The 17,803-nt window shown below is 43.1% G+C and overlaps 1 protein-coding gene across 3 annotated transcripts in view; it reads right to left on the bottom strand.

Moving 5' to 3' along the window:
* LOC126072186 (zinc finger protein 699-like) overlaps window positions 1–17,803 on the bottom strand; it is a 317,390-nt gene that overhangs the window by 84,739 nt on the left and 214,848 nt on the right. The window lies entirely within an intron of this gene.

Raw genomic sequence — 17,803 nt, 5'->3', positions numbered from 1 at the left:
GTGCCTGGTCCTGTGCCATCTTCACAATTGCTATGCTTGAGCCCACTGTTGCAGCCACTGTGTCAATCCACCTCATTGAGGGTCTTCCTCTTTCTCACTGACCCTCTACCAAGCATGATGTCCTTCTCCAGGGACTCATCCCTCCTGATAACATGTCCAAAGTATGTGAGACACAGTCTCGCCATCCTTGCTTCCAAAGAGCATTCTGGTTGTACTTCTTCCAAGACAGATTTATTCATACTTTTGGCAGTCCACGGTACATTCAATATTCTTTGCCAACACCACAATTCAAAGGTCATTTCTTCTTCAGTCTTCCCTATTCATTGTCTAGCTTTCGCATGCATATGAGGCAACTGAAAACCCCATGGCTTGGGTCAGGCACACTTTAGTCCTCAAGGTGACATCTTTGCTTTTAACACTTTAAAGAGATCTCTTGCAGCCAATTTGCCCAGTGCAATGCATCTTTTGATTTCTTGACTGCTGCTTCCATGGCTGTTAATTGTGGACCCAATTAAAATGAAATCCTTAACAACCTCGATCTTTTCTCCATTTATCACGTTGTTGCTCATTGGCCCCGTTGTGAGGATTTTTGTTTTCTTTATGTTGAGGTATAATCCATACTGAAGGCTGCGGTCTTTGATCTTCATTAGTAAGTGCTTGAAGTTCTCTTCACTTTCAGCAAGCAAGGTTGTGTCACCTGCATAACGCAGGTTGTTAATGAGTCTTCCCCCAATCTTGATGCCCCGTTCTTCATATAGTCCAGCCACTAGGATTATCTGCACAACATACAGATTGAATAGGTATGGTGAAAGGATACAACCCTGATGCATACCTTCCCAGACTTTCAACCATGCAATATTCCCTTGTTCTGTTCGATCGACTGCCTCTTGATCCATGCACAGATTCCTTGTAAGCACAATTAAGTGTTCTGGGATTTCCATTCCCCACAATGTTATCCATAAATTGTTAAAATGGATCATAACAAATTTAATTTTTTATGATGGATCGTAACAACACTCATCTAGGGAGAGATAATATGATTGAAATTTTAAAGAAATACTGGTGGGGAAAATTTTCTGAGGCTGCTCAGCATGTGGCCTCTCATTGCTCTATTTGCCCTCATTATAACCCTGGTAAACATCTTAAGACTTTACCTGGACAACATCCATTACCTTCTGGGCCTATGCTTGAATGGCAATTTGAGTTTATCCAACTCCCACCCTCGAACGGTTAAAATATATCTTAGTAATGATTTGTAGATTTTCACACTGGGTAGAGGCTTTCCCCTGCTGAACTGTCACTGTTTCTTCTGTAGCAAAATAGCTCCTCAAAAACATAATACCTAACTGGGGAGCAACAAAAATTCTTTGCAGTGATTGGAGAATCCATTTTATTGGACTAAGAATTCACGAGTTATGCTGGATCTTCCCCATATTACCAGAGATTGCGCTTATCATTCTCAATCATCCAGACTTGTAGAAAAGACAAATGGCAACTTGCTAAGCTTTGTGAATTCTTAGGTTTGTCTTCGACTGAAGTTCTCCCTTCAGTCCTTTTAAATTTAAGAAGCATGGCTTTTGGACTTCATAAACTTGCTGTTGTTCTTAGGTGCTGTCAAGTCTGTTCCAACTCATAAAGACCCTATGTACAACAGAACAAAATATTGCCCAGTCCTGTGCCATCCTCACAATTGTTATGCTTGAGCCCACTGTTGCAGCCATGGTGTCAATCCATCTCATTGAGGGTCTTCCTCTTCTTCGCTGGCCCTCTACTTTACCAAGCATGATGTCCTTCTCCAGGGACTGATCCCTCCTGGTAATGTGATCCCTTTTGATAAACTTACTCCTTATGAAATAATTACTGGAAGGCCTACAAAACTAAACCTGCTGCCCTCGAGTCAGTTCCAATTCATTGCAACCCTACAGGACAGAGTAGAACTACCCCACAGGGTTTCCAAGGAGTGCCCGGTGGATTCACACTGCTGACATTTTGGTTAGCAGCCACTATACCGTCAGGGTTTCTGGAAGGTCTGTGATCCTTCCCCATACTGCCTCTACCAATCCTAACTTGGTACAACCTCAGTTATTGAAATATGGTCAACCTCTAAAGCAATACTCTAAGAAATACTTTCACAAACTAAAGAAGCATCTGAGGAGCAAAAAACGTGGCTCTCCTCCTTTACTTAACATTACCCCAGGACATTATGTTTATTAGAAAAGACATCAATTAAAAGATTCTTTAGACCTGCTGGAAGGGGTCTTATCTAGTTCTTTTAACAAATCTTTGTGCAGCAAAACTAGAAGGAATTAGCCCTTGGATTCATTTATCGCAGTTAAAGAAAACTACAGCACCTATCTGGGCTTATCAGCCAACTGGAGATTTGAAACTCAGACTAAAATGCTCCAGTGGCCAGAAGCAAATGGCTTCGGAAGCAGACAGATGATCACAAGGTCATGGAACAAGACTACATGCATGCTGCTGCAATTTTTGGACTCTGTTTCTTAGCTGCTGGTATTTTAATGGTTTTGGCTGTTTGTGCACACTTGTGGTATTACTTCCTAGTGGCTTTGGTAATCTTTGAATATCTGTAACCTTAACCCAGTAGCTTAAATCTTTTATTCTTTATGCCAGCAATTGAAATTGCTGCACTTTGCTTAATACTTACAGCCTTTGAAATAGCTTTATTTTACCAATATGGGTTCATCTCCTAGTAAATTACTGGAAGAACTTATTTTACAATTTTACTCTTTCGCTTTGTCCTATTACTTATAAATAACCTTTTTCCACTACGAAGTTTTTAAAAAGTATTCTCCTTCTGTTTATTATGACAATTGCTAATGCTTGGAACAAAAATGCTTTTATCAAATGAGCTCAATCAGTAGCCAGTGCTGGTAATTTAACTAAATGATGGATATGTCACTCTTCTCCTCAGTCTACACAAGATCATTCTGATCTTCTCGCTGTACCAGTCATAGATTGTAAGTACATACCCAATTTTATTATTGATTTTGAAAAACCATTTAAATGAGCTGCTTGCCTCAAATTATGGCTATCTCCAGAATTATCCACCTATCCATTAGCTCCCTGTTTCAATCTTACTTATGCCTGGGTGGGTCTTAGTGGATGTTCTATTCTTCCCATACGGTACAACCTTTTTATTGGTAACACCTGATATTATTCCCCGTTAGTGAGTAACTGAACTGAAGACACTGTTGAAAAGCAAGGCTCCAGGAATTGACTGAGTATCAATTGAGATGTTTCAACAAACAGATGCGGTACTGGAAGTGCTCACTAGTTCATGCCATGAAATTTGGAAGACAGCTACCTGGCCAACTGACTGGAAGAGATCCACGTTTGTACCCACTCCCAAGAAAGGTGATCCAACTGAATGCAGAAATTATCAAACAATATCACACACAAGTAAAGTTTTGCTGAAGATCATTCAAAAGCAGTTGTAGCAATACATCGAAAGTAACTGCCAGAAATTCAAGCTGGATTCAGAACAGGATGTGGAACAAGGGATATACATCATTGCCGATGTCAGATGGATTATGGCTGAAAGCAGAGAATACCAGAAAGATGTTTATCTGTGTTTTATTGACTATGCAAAGGCATTCAACTGTGTGGATCATAACAAATTATGGAAAACATTGAGAAGGATGGGAATTCCAGAACACTTAATTATGCTCATGAGGAACCTGTACTTAGACCAAGAGGCAGTTCTTCAAACAGATCAAGGGAATACTGCATGGTTTAAAGTCAGAAAAGGTGTACATGAGAGTTGTATCTTTTCACCATACTTATTCAATCTATATGCTGAGCAAAAATGTGAGAAGCTGAACTATATGAAGAAGAGCACAGCATCAGGACTGGAGGAAGACTCAATAACAACCTTCGATATGCAGATGATACAACCTTGCTTGCTGAAAGTGAAGAAGACTGAAGCAGTTACTGATGAAGACCAAAGACCACATCCTTCAGTGTGGGTTACACCTCAAAATAAAAAAATCCTCACACCTTTACCAATAAGCAACATAGTGATAAATGGAGAAAAGATTGAAGTTGTCAAGGATTTCATTTTACCTGGATCCACAATCAGCACCCATGGAAGCAGCAGTCAAGAAAGCAAACAATGTGTCACATTGAGCAAATCTGCTGCAAAAGACCACTTTAGAGTGTTAAAAAGCAAAGATGTCACTTAAAGGATTAAATTGCACCTGACCCAAGCCACGGTATTTTCAACCACCTCATATGCATAGGAGAGCTGGACGATGAAAAACAAAGACTGAAGAAGAACTGATGCCTTTGAATTACAGTGCTGGGGAAGAATACTGAATACGCCATGCACTGCCAGAAGAACGAACAAATCTGTCTTGGAGAAAGTACAGCCAGAATGCTCCTTAAAGTAAGGATGGCAGGACTTCCTCTCACATACTTTGAAAATGTTGTCAGAACAGATCAGTCCCTGGAGAAGGACATCATGTTTGGTAAAGAAGAGGGTCAGCAAAAGAGAGGAAGAACACACTCAGCAATATGGATTGACACAATGGCTACAACAATGGGCTCAAGCATGCCAACACTTGTGAGGACAGCACAGGACCAGGCAGTGTTTTGTTCTGTTGTACACAGGCTCACTATGAGCTGGAAGCAACTCGAAGGCGCCTAACACGACAGTGAGTAACTGACTCAAGAATGATCAAAATCTCCCAAGATTTTAGTCTGTGCAAGGAATTGTTTGTTCAAAGATGTTGTCAAGGATGTTTGCACTGAGCAGCCATGTAAGATACTCCAATGGTCTCGCCCTGTCTGGAACAAGGGAGTATGAAGAAAACCAAAGGCACAAGTGAGAGATTAGTCCAAAGTACCAATGGACCACAACTACCACAGCCTACACCAGACTACATCCAGCACAGCTAGATGGCGCCCAGCTACCACCACTGACTGCTCTGACAAGGATCACAGTACAAAGTCCCAGATACGGCTGGAGAAAAATGTAAAACAAAATTCTAACTCATAAAAAAAGACCAGACTTACTGGCCTGACAGAGGTTGGAGAAACCCTGAGAGTATGGCCCCCGGACACCCCTTTAGCTCAGTAATGAAGTCACTCCTGAGGTTCACCATTCAGCCAAAGATTAGACAGGCCCACAAAACAAAACTAAATGGGCACACCAGCCCAGGGGCAAGGACAAGAAGGCAGAAGGGAACAGGAAAGCTGATAATGGAGAACCTAAGGTCGAGAAGGAGAGAGTGTTGACATGTTGTGGGGTGGGCAGCCAATGTCACAAAATAATACGTGTATTAGTTGTTTAATGAGAAGCCAGTTTGCTCTGTAAACCTTCATCTAAAGTACAATAAACGTTATATTTGAAAATTAAAAAAAAAAGTTTGCATGGCTTGATCCAAGGAGAATGTCTTGGTCAACTAGTTCTAGGAGGTTAGAAAACAGAATTGTTAATGTTAAGAAAGACTGTAGTTTAACGACCCCCTTGTAACTTTTTGACATGTACTCTCCCACTTGTGCCTGTGAGCACTGAGCACTGAGCACTTTGTTCACTCCACCCCATAAAAACTTCACTTTTCTACCACATTTTGGAACACCATAGTACCCTGTCTGGGTGCCAGAGTGCATCCCGATGTGTGAATCTATTCCTAATAAAACTCTTTCCTTCCACTTCTAACAGAGTGTAAGACTGGTGTTTCGCTAAGGCACCTTTAAGCTAAACCAAATAAATTCCACCAGGAGATCTCTCTTAGAATCTACCCCAACTGACAGCAACTACTTCACCTAATTTATTACTACCGTAAGCCCTTCCTTCTGAAAGAGGGAGGGAGTACAATCTCTTTTAAAGCAGGGCTGATTTTACACCAGAATGTGCAGCCCTCATCACAGTGTCCCACATGCTGCATCTAAACTAGTTTGGTCAGCTGATCTCCTCCCTGAAAGCACAGGAGCCACATCAGTAATTCAGTTGCTAAGGCAACTGCTTTCTTTCCATACCAACTGCAAACTCATTGCTATGGAGACACATATACAAGAAAACATCTTCAGCCAAGAACCAGATAGCAGAGAACTCATGGAAGTAATGGGTTTAAGGGCTTTGCTAAATGGGATGTTTACCAGACAGCCTATCAGAGATATTGACTGCCACTGCCATACAGAAGTTGCATCTTCATTACAAAGAACAAAGGTTTGATCTCTTCTGCCTGCAAAACTACAGGCAGTGACTTCAGGAGTTACAAATTAGTTATTGTTGAAATAAGTCTGGGAGAGTGCCTTCCTTCTAAATATAAACCTCTTCTGTTTTTATTGGGAAACCCTGGTGGCGTACTGGTTAAGTGCTACGTCTGCTAACCTAAAGGTCGTTAGCTGAAATCCGCCAGGCGCTCCTTGGAAACTCTATGGGGCAGTTCTACTCTATCCTATAGGGTCACTATGAGTCAGAATCGACTCGACAGCAACAGGTTTGGTTTTTGGTTTCTGTTTTTATTTACCATGCTGCATATACTCCAAAATGAGGTCCCTAGTCAAACATTAGTGGGAATATAATTTCCTATAAAGACTGAAATAGAGGTTTGATTTCATCTTTCTGATTGATGATTAATCCAGAAATCTCTTTCTTTTCAACTATCTATGCACTAATGCACCCCGGATTTGTACCTCTGACTTCTCTACAGAGCTTAAAACTCATATATCAAACTTCCTATTCAATATCTCTACTTAGATGTCCCCAAACTATCTCAAATATGGTCAAAATAGAATCTTTGCTCTAACCCCCATCCCACCTCCCAAGTGACATTTGCCCCACCCTGGTCCAAGCCAGCACCACTTGCATCCACTCTCAGCTGCGCCACTGAAACGAGCCTCACAGAGATGTTTCTCCCTCCTGTCCCCTCAAATATCTCATTCTTCCGTCCAATATACTTCCCACTGGCATTCTGTGATGGACTGAATTGTGTCCCCCCAAAAAACATGTGTAAAAATCCTAACGCTTGTACCTGTAAATGTGACCCTGTTTGGAAATAGGGGTTTTTCTTTTACGTTAATGGGGTCATACCAGAGCAGGGTGGGTCCTAAATCTAATCACTTCTGAGTAATAAAAATAGGAGAACAGACACTGAGACACACACAGAGGGGAAGACAGACACCAAGGAACACCAAGGAACTTCAAGGAACACCGACAGATGCCAAGGAACCCTTGGGGCTACCAGCAAAGAAGGACCTCCTCTTAGAATCACACCCTGAACTCAGACTTCCAGCCTCCTGAACTGCAAGAAAATAAATTTTTGTTCTTTAAAGCCACGCACTTGTGGTACTTTTTGTTACGACAGCCCTAGATAACTAAGACACCTTCTTTCAGTTCCTTGGGCATTTCAAGCCTTTGCCACTATAGGGTCTTTGCACTTGCTGTTTCCTATGCCCAGACCTTTGAGTGGCTGACTGCCTCTTGTCATGCAGGCCACAGCCCAGTCATCTCCTTGGGAAGTCTTCCACCCTCCTCACCAATTCTCTAGTACAATTTTACCCTGTTTTATTTTTTTCATTGCATATACCACTATGTGAACGTATCATGTTCATACATGGATCTACTGTTTAATATCTGTGCCCCTCCCCCTACCCGAACCATGGAAAGTCCAAGAGAACGGGCAGGGACTTGTCATAGGTCACCACTGTGTCCCTGGGCACTCCATAAATATTCACGGCATGAACAACCGCTGAAAATGCTTCTAAAATGACTGAAGCTACTTCTATGTCTTCGAAAGTGAAGAGTCTAATTTTTACTTTGCAAATTAAAGATTCTGCTGGGCCTCAGAGACACAGCTGCGAACGTCGGTTCTCACTGTCCATGACTGCATCTATGGACAACTTGGTAAGGAACTCAGTGTTCTGCAGAGGCTTCCGGGAGTACTTATCGTGGCTCTGTGCCCCAGCTCTGCGCCAGGCTGCCTGGCATTCTGATTCTCAGGAGGCTCTGCATTTCTTTCTCTTCCCCTTCATACAGCCATGCTCAGAGTCAGCACTCATGGGACTTGGCCTTTTCTTATAAAAACAAAGTATGGAAAACTGGCTAATCAAGTGTTTTCTGTCTAGTGACATTAGTAAAATCACTTATATAGCTCCTGTCCCCAGAGCAGGACAGTCACAGGCTTTGAAGAGTCACTTCACAGAGCTCCAAAAGATGCGAGGAAACACTGGACTTGACCTCACAGGGCGAAGAGGGAAACCCACACACCCTGTGGGGATGAAGAGAAGGAAAGGTAATTGGAGAGCCTTTCCCCCAAGAAACCCCACAGTAATTCTGCCTATACTTACTGGCATCCTGCTGAGTTCACAAAGGTCCTCAAACAAGCAAAAAAAAAAAAAAAAAATCAAAGAGTTTATTCTGTCCTTAGAACCTCTGTAATCTTACATAGCAAACCATCAAGTTACTATTAAAAGAATGACTTCACAATAGCCTCTATTTTCAACTATATACTTCTTGACTTTTCCTATCATATTTGGCACAGACCCCATCTTCACCTCTATTGAACTACTGCTTTTGAAGATATTAAAAACAATTTAACCAGAATATCTTGCAGCAAAACCTTGGTTAACTTGAATGTTTACAAAATAGGTCGGCATCTCTGCTTTCCTTACTACAGCAAATTTAAAATTTTCATCTTAGCATTGTAGCTTCTCTGCCAACTCTTCATTCTTATTTACATCACTTCCCTGACCATCCATCTCTTTCTTCTTCCTTTTCTCTGATACTGTTACACCCTATTCCTTGGGCCCAGGAACACTTGTTTCATAACCATCTAGACCTCTATGGCAGAGAATCCTGTACTTGCTTTATTATAGAATCAACATTTTATTTGGGGTGGTAATGGGCCCAGGTAAAAGACTATATTTCCCAGCCTTCCCTGCAGCCAAGAGAGATCATGTGACTAGGTTCTAGCCAATGAGATGAAAGCAGAGTGTAGGGTTTCTGGGAAAAAACCCTTGAAATTACTAACTCAGCCAAGATCCTTTTTTGTTCTTCTCTCACACACCCCTTTGCTCAATCCTGAAACAAGAACATGTTGGCTGTTGCCAGCTTGGACCATGACAAGGCCTTGAGAATGAAAACCAGCAATGCACTAAGAACAGCAGAGCAGAAAGAGAGAATGTGGGTCTCTGTCCAACTCCTCAAGACTTCTTTTATGTGACAGAGAAATACACTTCTTGCTTGTTATTTGGACGTTCTATAAACCTCATCCTAACTAAGCCATCCCTGGAGGCCTCAAGCTTATTCCCATGACTGAAGAATGCTTTGGCAACAACTTTTTTAAGTGTCCCACCATAAAGAATATTTAAAACTTGTCCTTCACTATCTTACATCTTAGCTCCAAAAGCCCCTCTTCAGGGAAAGGAAGCCATCCTGACTAACCTCAAATGGCCCCAATCACTTATTGATCGAAGCTCTTGCCATACTTATGTTGTGTTTATTCTCTTAAATCTTGTACTATATTCATCCTGCTGTCCTGGAATGTAAGCTCCTAAAAGGCAAGAGCCAAATCTCACTACTTTTTTTTTTTTAACCTTCAACATTGCCAAATAAGTCTATTGAATAAAGTAACTAATAAACAAAGGGCTTTCAAAGTCCCCCAAATTATGGAAAACTAGATACTGATAAAAGGAGCCCTGGTGGTGCAGTGGTTAAGTGCTTGGTTGCTAACCCAAAGGTCGGCAGTTCAAACCCAGCAGCAACTCCGGTGGGAGAAAGGTGTGGCAGTCTGCTTCAATAAAGATTACAGCTTCAAAAGCACTATGGGGCAGTCTTTCTCTGTCCTATAAGGTCGCTTTGAGTCGAAATTGATTTGAAGGCAATGAAGTTGGTTTTTTGGTTTAGATACTGATGGGAGTCCCTGGGTGGCAACAATGGTTAAGTGCTGTACCATTAACCCTATAGGTTGGCAGTTCATACTTACCCAGAAGTGACTCAGAAGGCCTGAAGATCTGCTTCTGTAAGATCACAGCCTTGAAAACCCTATGGAGCAGTTTGCACACATGGGGTTGCCATGTGTTAGAATGGACTCAATGACAACAACAATAGATGCTGATGAGGCAGTGGTGGTTCAGTGGTAGAACTCTCCCATGCTGGGCACTCGGGTTTGATTTTTGGCCGATGCACCTCATATGCAGCTACCATCAGTCAGTGGAGGCTCATGTGTTGCTATGATGCTGAACAGGTTTCACTGGCACTTCCAGACTAAGACAGACTAGGAAGAAAGGTCTGTGCAGTGCAATTAATTACTTTTGTGTGTGGGCCTTTCTAGCAATGGTCTTGTAACTCCCACCCAGGTGACTGCATGATAGGGTAATTGTGGCCTACCAAAGGAACTGGTCAGTTTTACCCTAAAAGAGAGCCAATTCCAGAGCAGAGAAGAGGATTCTATCACCACCAAGGAAGAAAAGCCAGGAGCAGCGAGTGTACCCTTTGGACCCAGGATTTCTGCTCTAAGAAGCTCCTGAAAGCAAGAGACCAAGAGAGAGAGAGAGAGCTATAATCCTGAAGCAGTGACAGCAGAGACCCGGCAGCAGGACACACTGCAGTGGGCTTTCCGGCCCATGGAAGGAGGAAGCTGAATGCCTTTAGACTGAGGGCCAAGGAGAGGTGTGCCTGCGAGCACGGCTGGGAAAAGACTATCCTGATGGAAGAACTGTATCCTGCATGTTCCTGAGCCTGAATTGTAACTGTTACTTCCCTAATAAGCCCCATAATTGTGAGTATGGTCTGTGAGCTCTGTGTGGCCATTGCAATGAATTATGGAACCCAGTAGAGAGTGCTGTAGGAGGGACAGTTGGTGTCAGAATTGGTAGAGATGGTGGCAAGAGGAGGTGTGTCTGACCTCTCTCTCACAGGAATCAGGCTTGGGCTGTTGATCTTGGTTCTCCTTCCCCCTTGTGGGTTTGGAGGAATTCAAACACCTCTCCCAAGCCTTTTTTTTTATTGTGCTTTAAATGAAAGTTTATAAGTCAAGTCAGTCTCTCATAGAAAATTTATATACACCTTGCTATATACTCCTAATTGCTCTCCCCCTAATGAGACAGCACGCTCCTCGCCTCTACTATTTTCATGTCCATTTGGCCAGCATCTGACCCCCTCTGCTCTCTCATCTCCCCTCCAGACAGGACCATGCCATTTTTATAGCCTGGCAATCTATTTCTAAAAATTAGCTAATGAAAACCCTATGGATCACAGTGGTCTGATCTGCAACTGATCATGGAACCAATCGCAAGGAAGGCCCAGGACCAGGTTGACTTTCATTCTATTGTGCATGGGGTGACCGTGAGTCAGGAGCTGACTCGAAGGTGTCTAACAGTAATTACCCTACATTCCACACGAACAACTTGAATAAATTCCTACAGTCTGAAAACTTCAGGGAAGTGTTGAAGCAAACGGGCCAGGGAAAAATCCTTACAGGTCCAGTTAGGTGTTGTATTCATTCAGAGAAGCAGTAAAGAAGTTAAAGTGATGAGGATAGGACACAAGAACAAAACACCTTAAGAGGGTCACGAAACCAAAATCTGTAAACAAAAGACCCACCTAACACACAAAGTGGCACCAAACCAAACAGTACATTGGTTTTTTAAAAAACACTCATCTTAGAAGGCAGAGGGGGACAGACACTGGTTGAATGGACATGGGGAATACAGGGTGGAGAGGAGGAGTGTGCTGTCACATTAAGGGGAGAGCAGCCAGGGTTATATAGCAAGGTGTGTATAAGTTTTCGTATGAGAGACTGAGTTGATTTGTAAACTTTCATTTAAAGCACAACTAAAAAAATACTCTTCTTAAAAACACAACTAGACAATATTGTTGTCGTTAGGTGCCATAGAGTCAGCTCCAACTCACAGCAACCCTATGTAAAACAGAGCAAAGCACTGTCGGGTCCTGCACCATTCTCATAATTGTTTTGCTGGAGCCCAGTGTTGCAGCCACTGTGTCAATCCATCTTGTTGCGGGAAGAGGTAACTTTGGTGAAGGGTAAGACAGTACACAATACTGGGGAAACCAGCACAGCTTGACCAAGGCAAGGTCATGGAAGCTTCATAGACACATTCAAACTCCCTGAGAGACCAAATTACTGGGCTGAGGGCTGGGCCCCATGGTCTCAGAGTACATCTAGCTCAACTGGCATAACATAGTTTATAAAGAAAATGTTCTACATCCTACTTGGTAAGTAGCATCTGGGGTCTTAAAAGCTTGTGAGTGGCCATCTAAGATACTTCAGTCCCACACCATCTGCAGCACGGAAGAATGAAGAAAATCAAAGACATAAGGAAAATATTAGCTCGAGGGACAAAAGGGTCACATAAACCAGAGACTCCAATCAGCCTGAGACCAGAAGAACTAGATGGTGTCCAGCTACCATCACTGAGTGCTCTGACAGAGACCACAACAGAGGGTCCCACACAGAGCTGGAGAAAAATGTAGATCAAAATTCTAACTCACAAAAAATGACCAGACTTACTGGTCTGACAGAGACTGGAAAAACTCGGAGAGTATGGCCCCCAGACACCCTTTTAGCTCAGTAAGGAAGTCACTCCTGAGGTTCACCCTTCAGCCAAAGATTAGACAGGCCCATAAAACAGAACGAGACTAAATGGGCACACTAGTCCAGAGTCAAGGACAAGAAGGCAGGAAGGGACATGAAAGTTGGTAATGGGGAACCCAAGGTCAAGAAGGGGAGTGCACTGACACATCGTGGGGTTGGCGACCAATGTCACAAAACAATGTATTAGTTGTTTAATAAGGAAATAATTTGCTCTGTAAACCTTCATCTAAAATGCACATACAAAAACAATACTCATCTTGTTTCAAGTACAGTAAGAGGCCACTTAAGCAAAAATCATGATAAACGGAGAAAAGATTGAAGTCATCAAGGATTTCATTTTACTTGGATCCACAATCAACACCCATGGAAGCGGCAGTTGAGAAATCAAACGATGCATTGCATTGGGCAAATCTGTTGCAAAAGACCTCTTTAAAGTGTTAAAAAGCAAAGATGTCACCTCGAAGACTAAGGTGAGCCTGACCCAAGCCACGGTGTTTTCAATCACCTTATATGGATGCAAAAGCTGGACAATGAATAAGGAAGACCAAGGAAGAATTGATGCCTTTGAATTGTGGTGTTGGCGAGAATACTGAGTATACATACCATGGACTGCCAAAAGAACGAACAATTCTGTTTTGGAAGAAGTGCAGTCAGAATGCTCCTTAGAAGCAAGGAAGGCGAGACTATGTCTCACATACTTTGGACATGTTATCAGGAGGGATCAGTTCCTGGATAAGGATGTCATGCTTGGTAAAGTCGAGGGTCAGCAAAAGAGATGAAGACCCTCAACGAGATGGATTGACACAGTGGCTGCAACAATGGGCTCAAGCATAACAACAATTTTGAGGATGGTGCAGGACTGGGCAGTGCTTCATTCTGTTGTACAAGGGGTCGCTATGAGTTGGAATTGACTCAACAGCACCTATCAAAAAGAGGCCACTGGAAGTCAGTGGAATTTTCTATGAAATCTAAAACCTACCATCATCTTGCCAAAGCTTAAGGGCATTAAGATGACCAAGGGCTCTGACAGAGTATGGATTAACCCAAATAACCCATTGCTATTTGTGAAAGAACCAAAACCCATGACTTTGAATATGAGGTTAGTGTGCCAACTTCAGATATTTTTCACTGCCGAGTATTATCCTGCAAGTGATTTCAAAGGAGCCCTTGTGGTACAGTGCTAAAAGCACTTAGCTGCTAACCGAAAGGTCAGCAGCTCGAACCCACCAGCAGCTCCATGGAAGAAAGGTGGGGGAGTCAGCTTCTATAAAGATGACAGCCTTGGAAACCCTATGGGGCAGTTCTACTCTGTCCTACAGGGTCACCATGAGTCGGAATCGACTCAATGGCAACCAGTTTTTGTTTTCGTTTTGGTAATGTGATTTCAAAGGGAAATCCCAAAGCCTCCTCAGCCCAACAGGGAAGGTTCTGAAAACAATGTCTTGCTGGCTAGGAATCCAAGCAGTACAATAATGAAGTACCTCACGGATCCACCCAGGTGCCTCAAAGCCCTATGTAAGAGAGTAATCACATTTTTCAAAAAATTAATGGGAAGGGGAGGAACTCTGGACAAACATGCCAATGGGGCCCTCGGATCAAAAGCAACCAAGTCTCCCGGAAGACTTCTAACAGGCCCTCATCAAGACAAACAGCATCTTCCTGGTGAGACTTGTCAGGACTGGAAAAGCAGTATCCTTGAAATAGGGGAGCCAGAAAACGATACAAGAAACAGGCCACTGATAAATAAAAAGGGGAGAGAGCTCAGAAGTAAGGCTTCTGCTGGAGAAGTTTTGCTAGCTAGAAAGAGATTCTGTGGGTAGGGCTCATTGGAGCATGAATGTGTTATAGGTTGTGACCATGTCACATTCCATTTTGTATCCTCTTAGTGCTTTTAGGAGCCCTGGCGGTGCAGCGGTTAAAGCACTAGGCTGCTAACCAAAGGTCGGCAGTTTGAAACCACCAGCCACACTCTGCAAGAGAAAGATGTGGTAGTCTGCTTGTGTAAAGATTTATAACCTAGGAAACCCTATGGGGCAGTTCTACTCTGTCCTATAGGGTCACTAGGAGTTCAAATCTACCGGGTTGCAGTGGGTTTAGTGCTCAGTATAGTAGGTAGAGATCATAGTTGTTAGCTGCCGCCAAGTCAACACCTGACTCATGGAGACTCCATGTATATTAGAATGAAATGCTACCCTGTTCTGCCTTGTCCTCGTGATCAGCTGAGGATCAGACCATAGGGTTCTCATTGGCTGATTTTCAGAAGTAGGTTGCCAGGCCTTTTTGTCTAGTCTGTCTTAGTGTGGAAGCTCAGATGAAACCAGTTCAGCATTGTAACAACACACAAGCCCCCACTGACAGACAGGTGGTGGCTATGGTGAAGTGTATTGGCCAGGGATCAAACCCGGGTCTCCCACATGGAAGGCAAATTCTACCACTGAACCACCACTGCCCCCACAAACCACAGTACTTTAGAAAGTGTGTTAGGAAGGAGCAATACCTGGAAGGAGCAACTGGGCAGGATCAGAAGGGGAATGTGTCCAAGAGCAATACAGCTGTAGTGGAGCCTACCTCCTAGGGTTGTAGTGAGAACAAAAGCGGGATATTGCATATGGAAAGCACAAAAGGAGCATACCCGCTGTTGTCATAATACACCAGTGGTTCACCTTTCATGGCTCAGAGGCCCTGGTGAGCATCTATTTCAAACCTCAACAAACAAAACCAATGACTCCCTAGCAAAATGCAATCTGCATAGTCACATGACATGTTGCCAACAACCTCAGGGGGTTCATGGAGCCCCTGACATCCAAAGACCTCCAGGTTAAGAAGCCCCGAGCCACTACAAACTCCTGCTTCTGTATATGAGAAAAGCAAGGCCCAAGAGACAGCCAGGTACTGTCAAAACCAGAACCAGGTGCCTTGGTTTCCAATCCAGTCCTCTTTGAACCTATAAGCTAAAATCGTATTTAAAGCACTCAGCTCTTGGGTATGATAAACATGCTTTTGTACAGTCTTTCGTTTATAAACCCTCTTATGACAAAATGTTTTTCATTAAAGTGGCAAGAGGCAAAGTGAAAAAAAAGCACAGAAATAGAAACACACATACCTGAATGTTTTGAATCTAGTTTAAAAAAAAAAAAAACTGTACTTGACTTCCTACTTAAAAGTACTCAGAGAGGTTATTAGAGGCTAATCTTTAATAGCCAAAAAAAAAAAAAAGCCAAACCTATCGCCCTCAAGTCAATTCTGATCCATAGTGACCCCATCGGACAGGGTAGAACTGCCCCATAGGGTTTCCAAGGCAGTGGTTAAGAGCTCGGCTCCTAACCGAAAGGTTGGTGGTTCGAACCCACCAGCCACTCTGTGGGAGAAAGTCTGCTTCTGTAAAGATTTTCAGCTTGGAAAGTCTATAGGGTAGTTTTACTCTGTCCTACAGGGTCGCTGTGAGTTGGAATTGACTTGACGGCAATGGCTTTGGTTTGAAATCTTTATAGAAGCAGTGTCACATCTTTCTCCCACAGAGCAGCTAGTAGGTTCAAACTGGCAACCTTTCGGTTAGCAGCTAAGCACTTAAGCACTGCACCACCAGGGCTCCTCAGATCTGTAGTTAGGATGCATAAAGCTAAATCCCAGACTTTAATACTCTATGTTGATTGATTCAGACAAAGATTACCAACGGATGAAACCATAAGATGAAAGGCTGATGGGGAAACTTTACCAAGGAGTGCAGGTTGACCTGATATGAACACAGAGCACCGTCTCAGCACCCCAAGGAGTGGGTCAGCCAGGTCTTCAGGGCCTCTGGATGTGATGCATTGGAGTCCCGAATGGTGCAAGTGACTAATGTGCTCAGCTACTAACTGAAATGGAGGTTTGAGTCCACCTACAGGCACCTTGGAAGAAAGGTCTGGCAATCTACTTCTGAAAAACCAGCCACTGAAAACCCTAAGGAACACAGTTCTACTCTGACATACATGGGGTCACCATGAATCAGAATCGACTCCACATCTATTATGATTAGGTGACACCAAAAAATTGTGGTTAACTTTGTTAACAATGACACTCGCATTGTGGTTAAGCAAGAAATTGTTACTTATTTTTACTCACACATACCAAAATACATTGGGATAAAATGACACAATGTCTAGGATTTGCTTCAAAACACCATCCAACACCTGCTTGTGATTCCCAAGGCTGATGGATAATCCTCCCAAGACTTGTTGCATACTTTGGAGTTGGTTTCGTGTTAAAGGTACATTTGCTAATTTACTTTTATGTGCACTAGCTTTCTGTCAAGCATGGACGTCAAACACAGGCAAGTGGTAACTTGCAGACTCACTTCACAGCAAACGAAAAACCCTGTTCATTGCTCTATCAGTGACATGAGGCTTTGGGGACCTGCACAGCACTTTATTCTCTACAATGGAACTCTGGAATTGCTCTCCAAGGCCTTCCTTTCTTGCTATGAGAACACACCTATACAGATGCTCTTAACACCGCAGACTTGGTTCTTTACAAGAGAGTGGGGGATCTTCTAAAAGGTTCAGAGAACAATCTAATACACTCAACAGAGTCACATCAGGAGATTAGTCTGTAAATTCCTTGAGTAGTGGCGAGGAAGAGGAAGGTAAGTAGACAGCTGTGGGGACGACAGAGGGCTTCTCTCACAGAACTTCCTCTTCCTAATTAAAGGCTATGTACTCTGATTGTTACCACTACTATGTTAAAAAAATAAAATAAAATAAGGACCTGAAAAAGAAGGGGCCCAGAACACTTAGGAGTATTCATATTTGCACATTCGATCCAGGCATCACCTGCACCAGTGATCAAAGGCAAAGCTCCTTGGTGTTCACATCTCTCCCCCTTTCGGGCAGCAACCCTCCCCAAGCCCTGCACCTCCACTCCCCAGCAGACCCCCACTCCCCTTGAACATGAACGCTGAGTACCCAGCATTTGCAGACAAACCAGTCCAGATTGAGCAAGGAGAAATATGACTTCGCCACTCCCTTATTTGCATTCTTCCATGGCAAAGATAAGCAGAATTTTCTCAGGTTCAAGCTCCTACTTTAAACAGAAGCATGTTTCTGGAGAGAAAGAAATTAGAAGCCCCAATCCTGCACAGCCCTGACCCCACACAATAGTGGTCCTGAGACTGAACCTGAACTTCAAAAAGGGTGAGAAGCAGGACACCAGCTGCATACAGCAGCACAATGAACAGGAAAAAC

This window comes from Elephas maximus, chromosome 3, assembly GCF_024166365.1.
Source record: "Elephas maximus indicus isolate mEleMax1 chromosome 3, mEleMax1 primary haplotype, whole genome shotgun sequence".
NCBI lineage: Eukaryota > Metazoa > Chordata > Mammalia > Proboscidea > Elephantidae > Elephas > Elephas maximus.
Note: the sequence above shows the minus strand (reverse complement) of the source record. Positions and strands in the feature narration are given on the sequence as shown.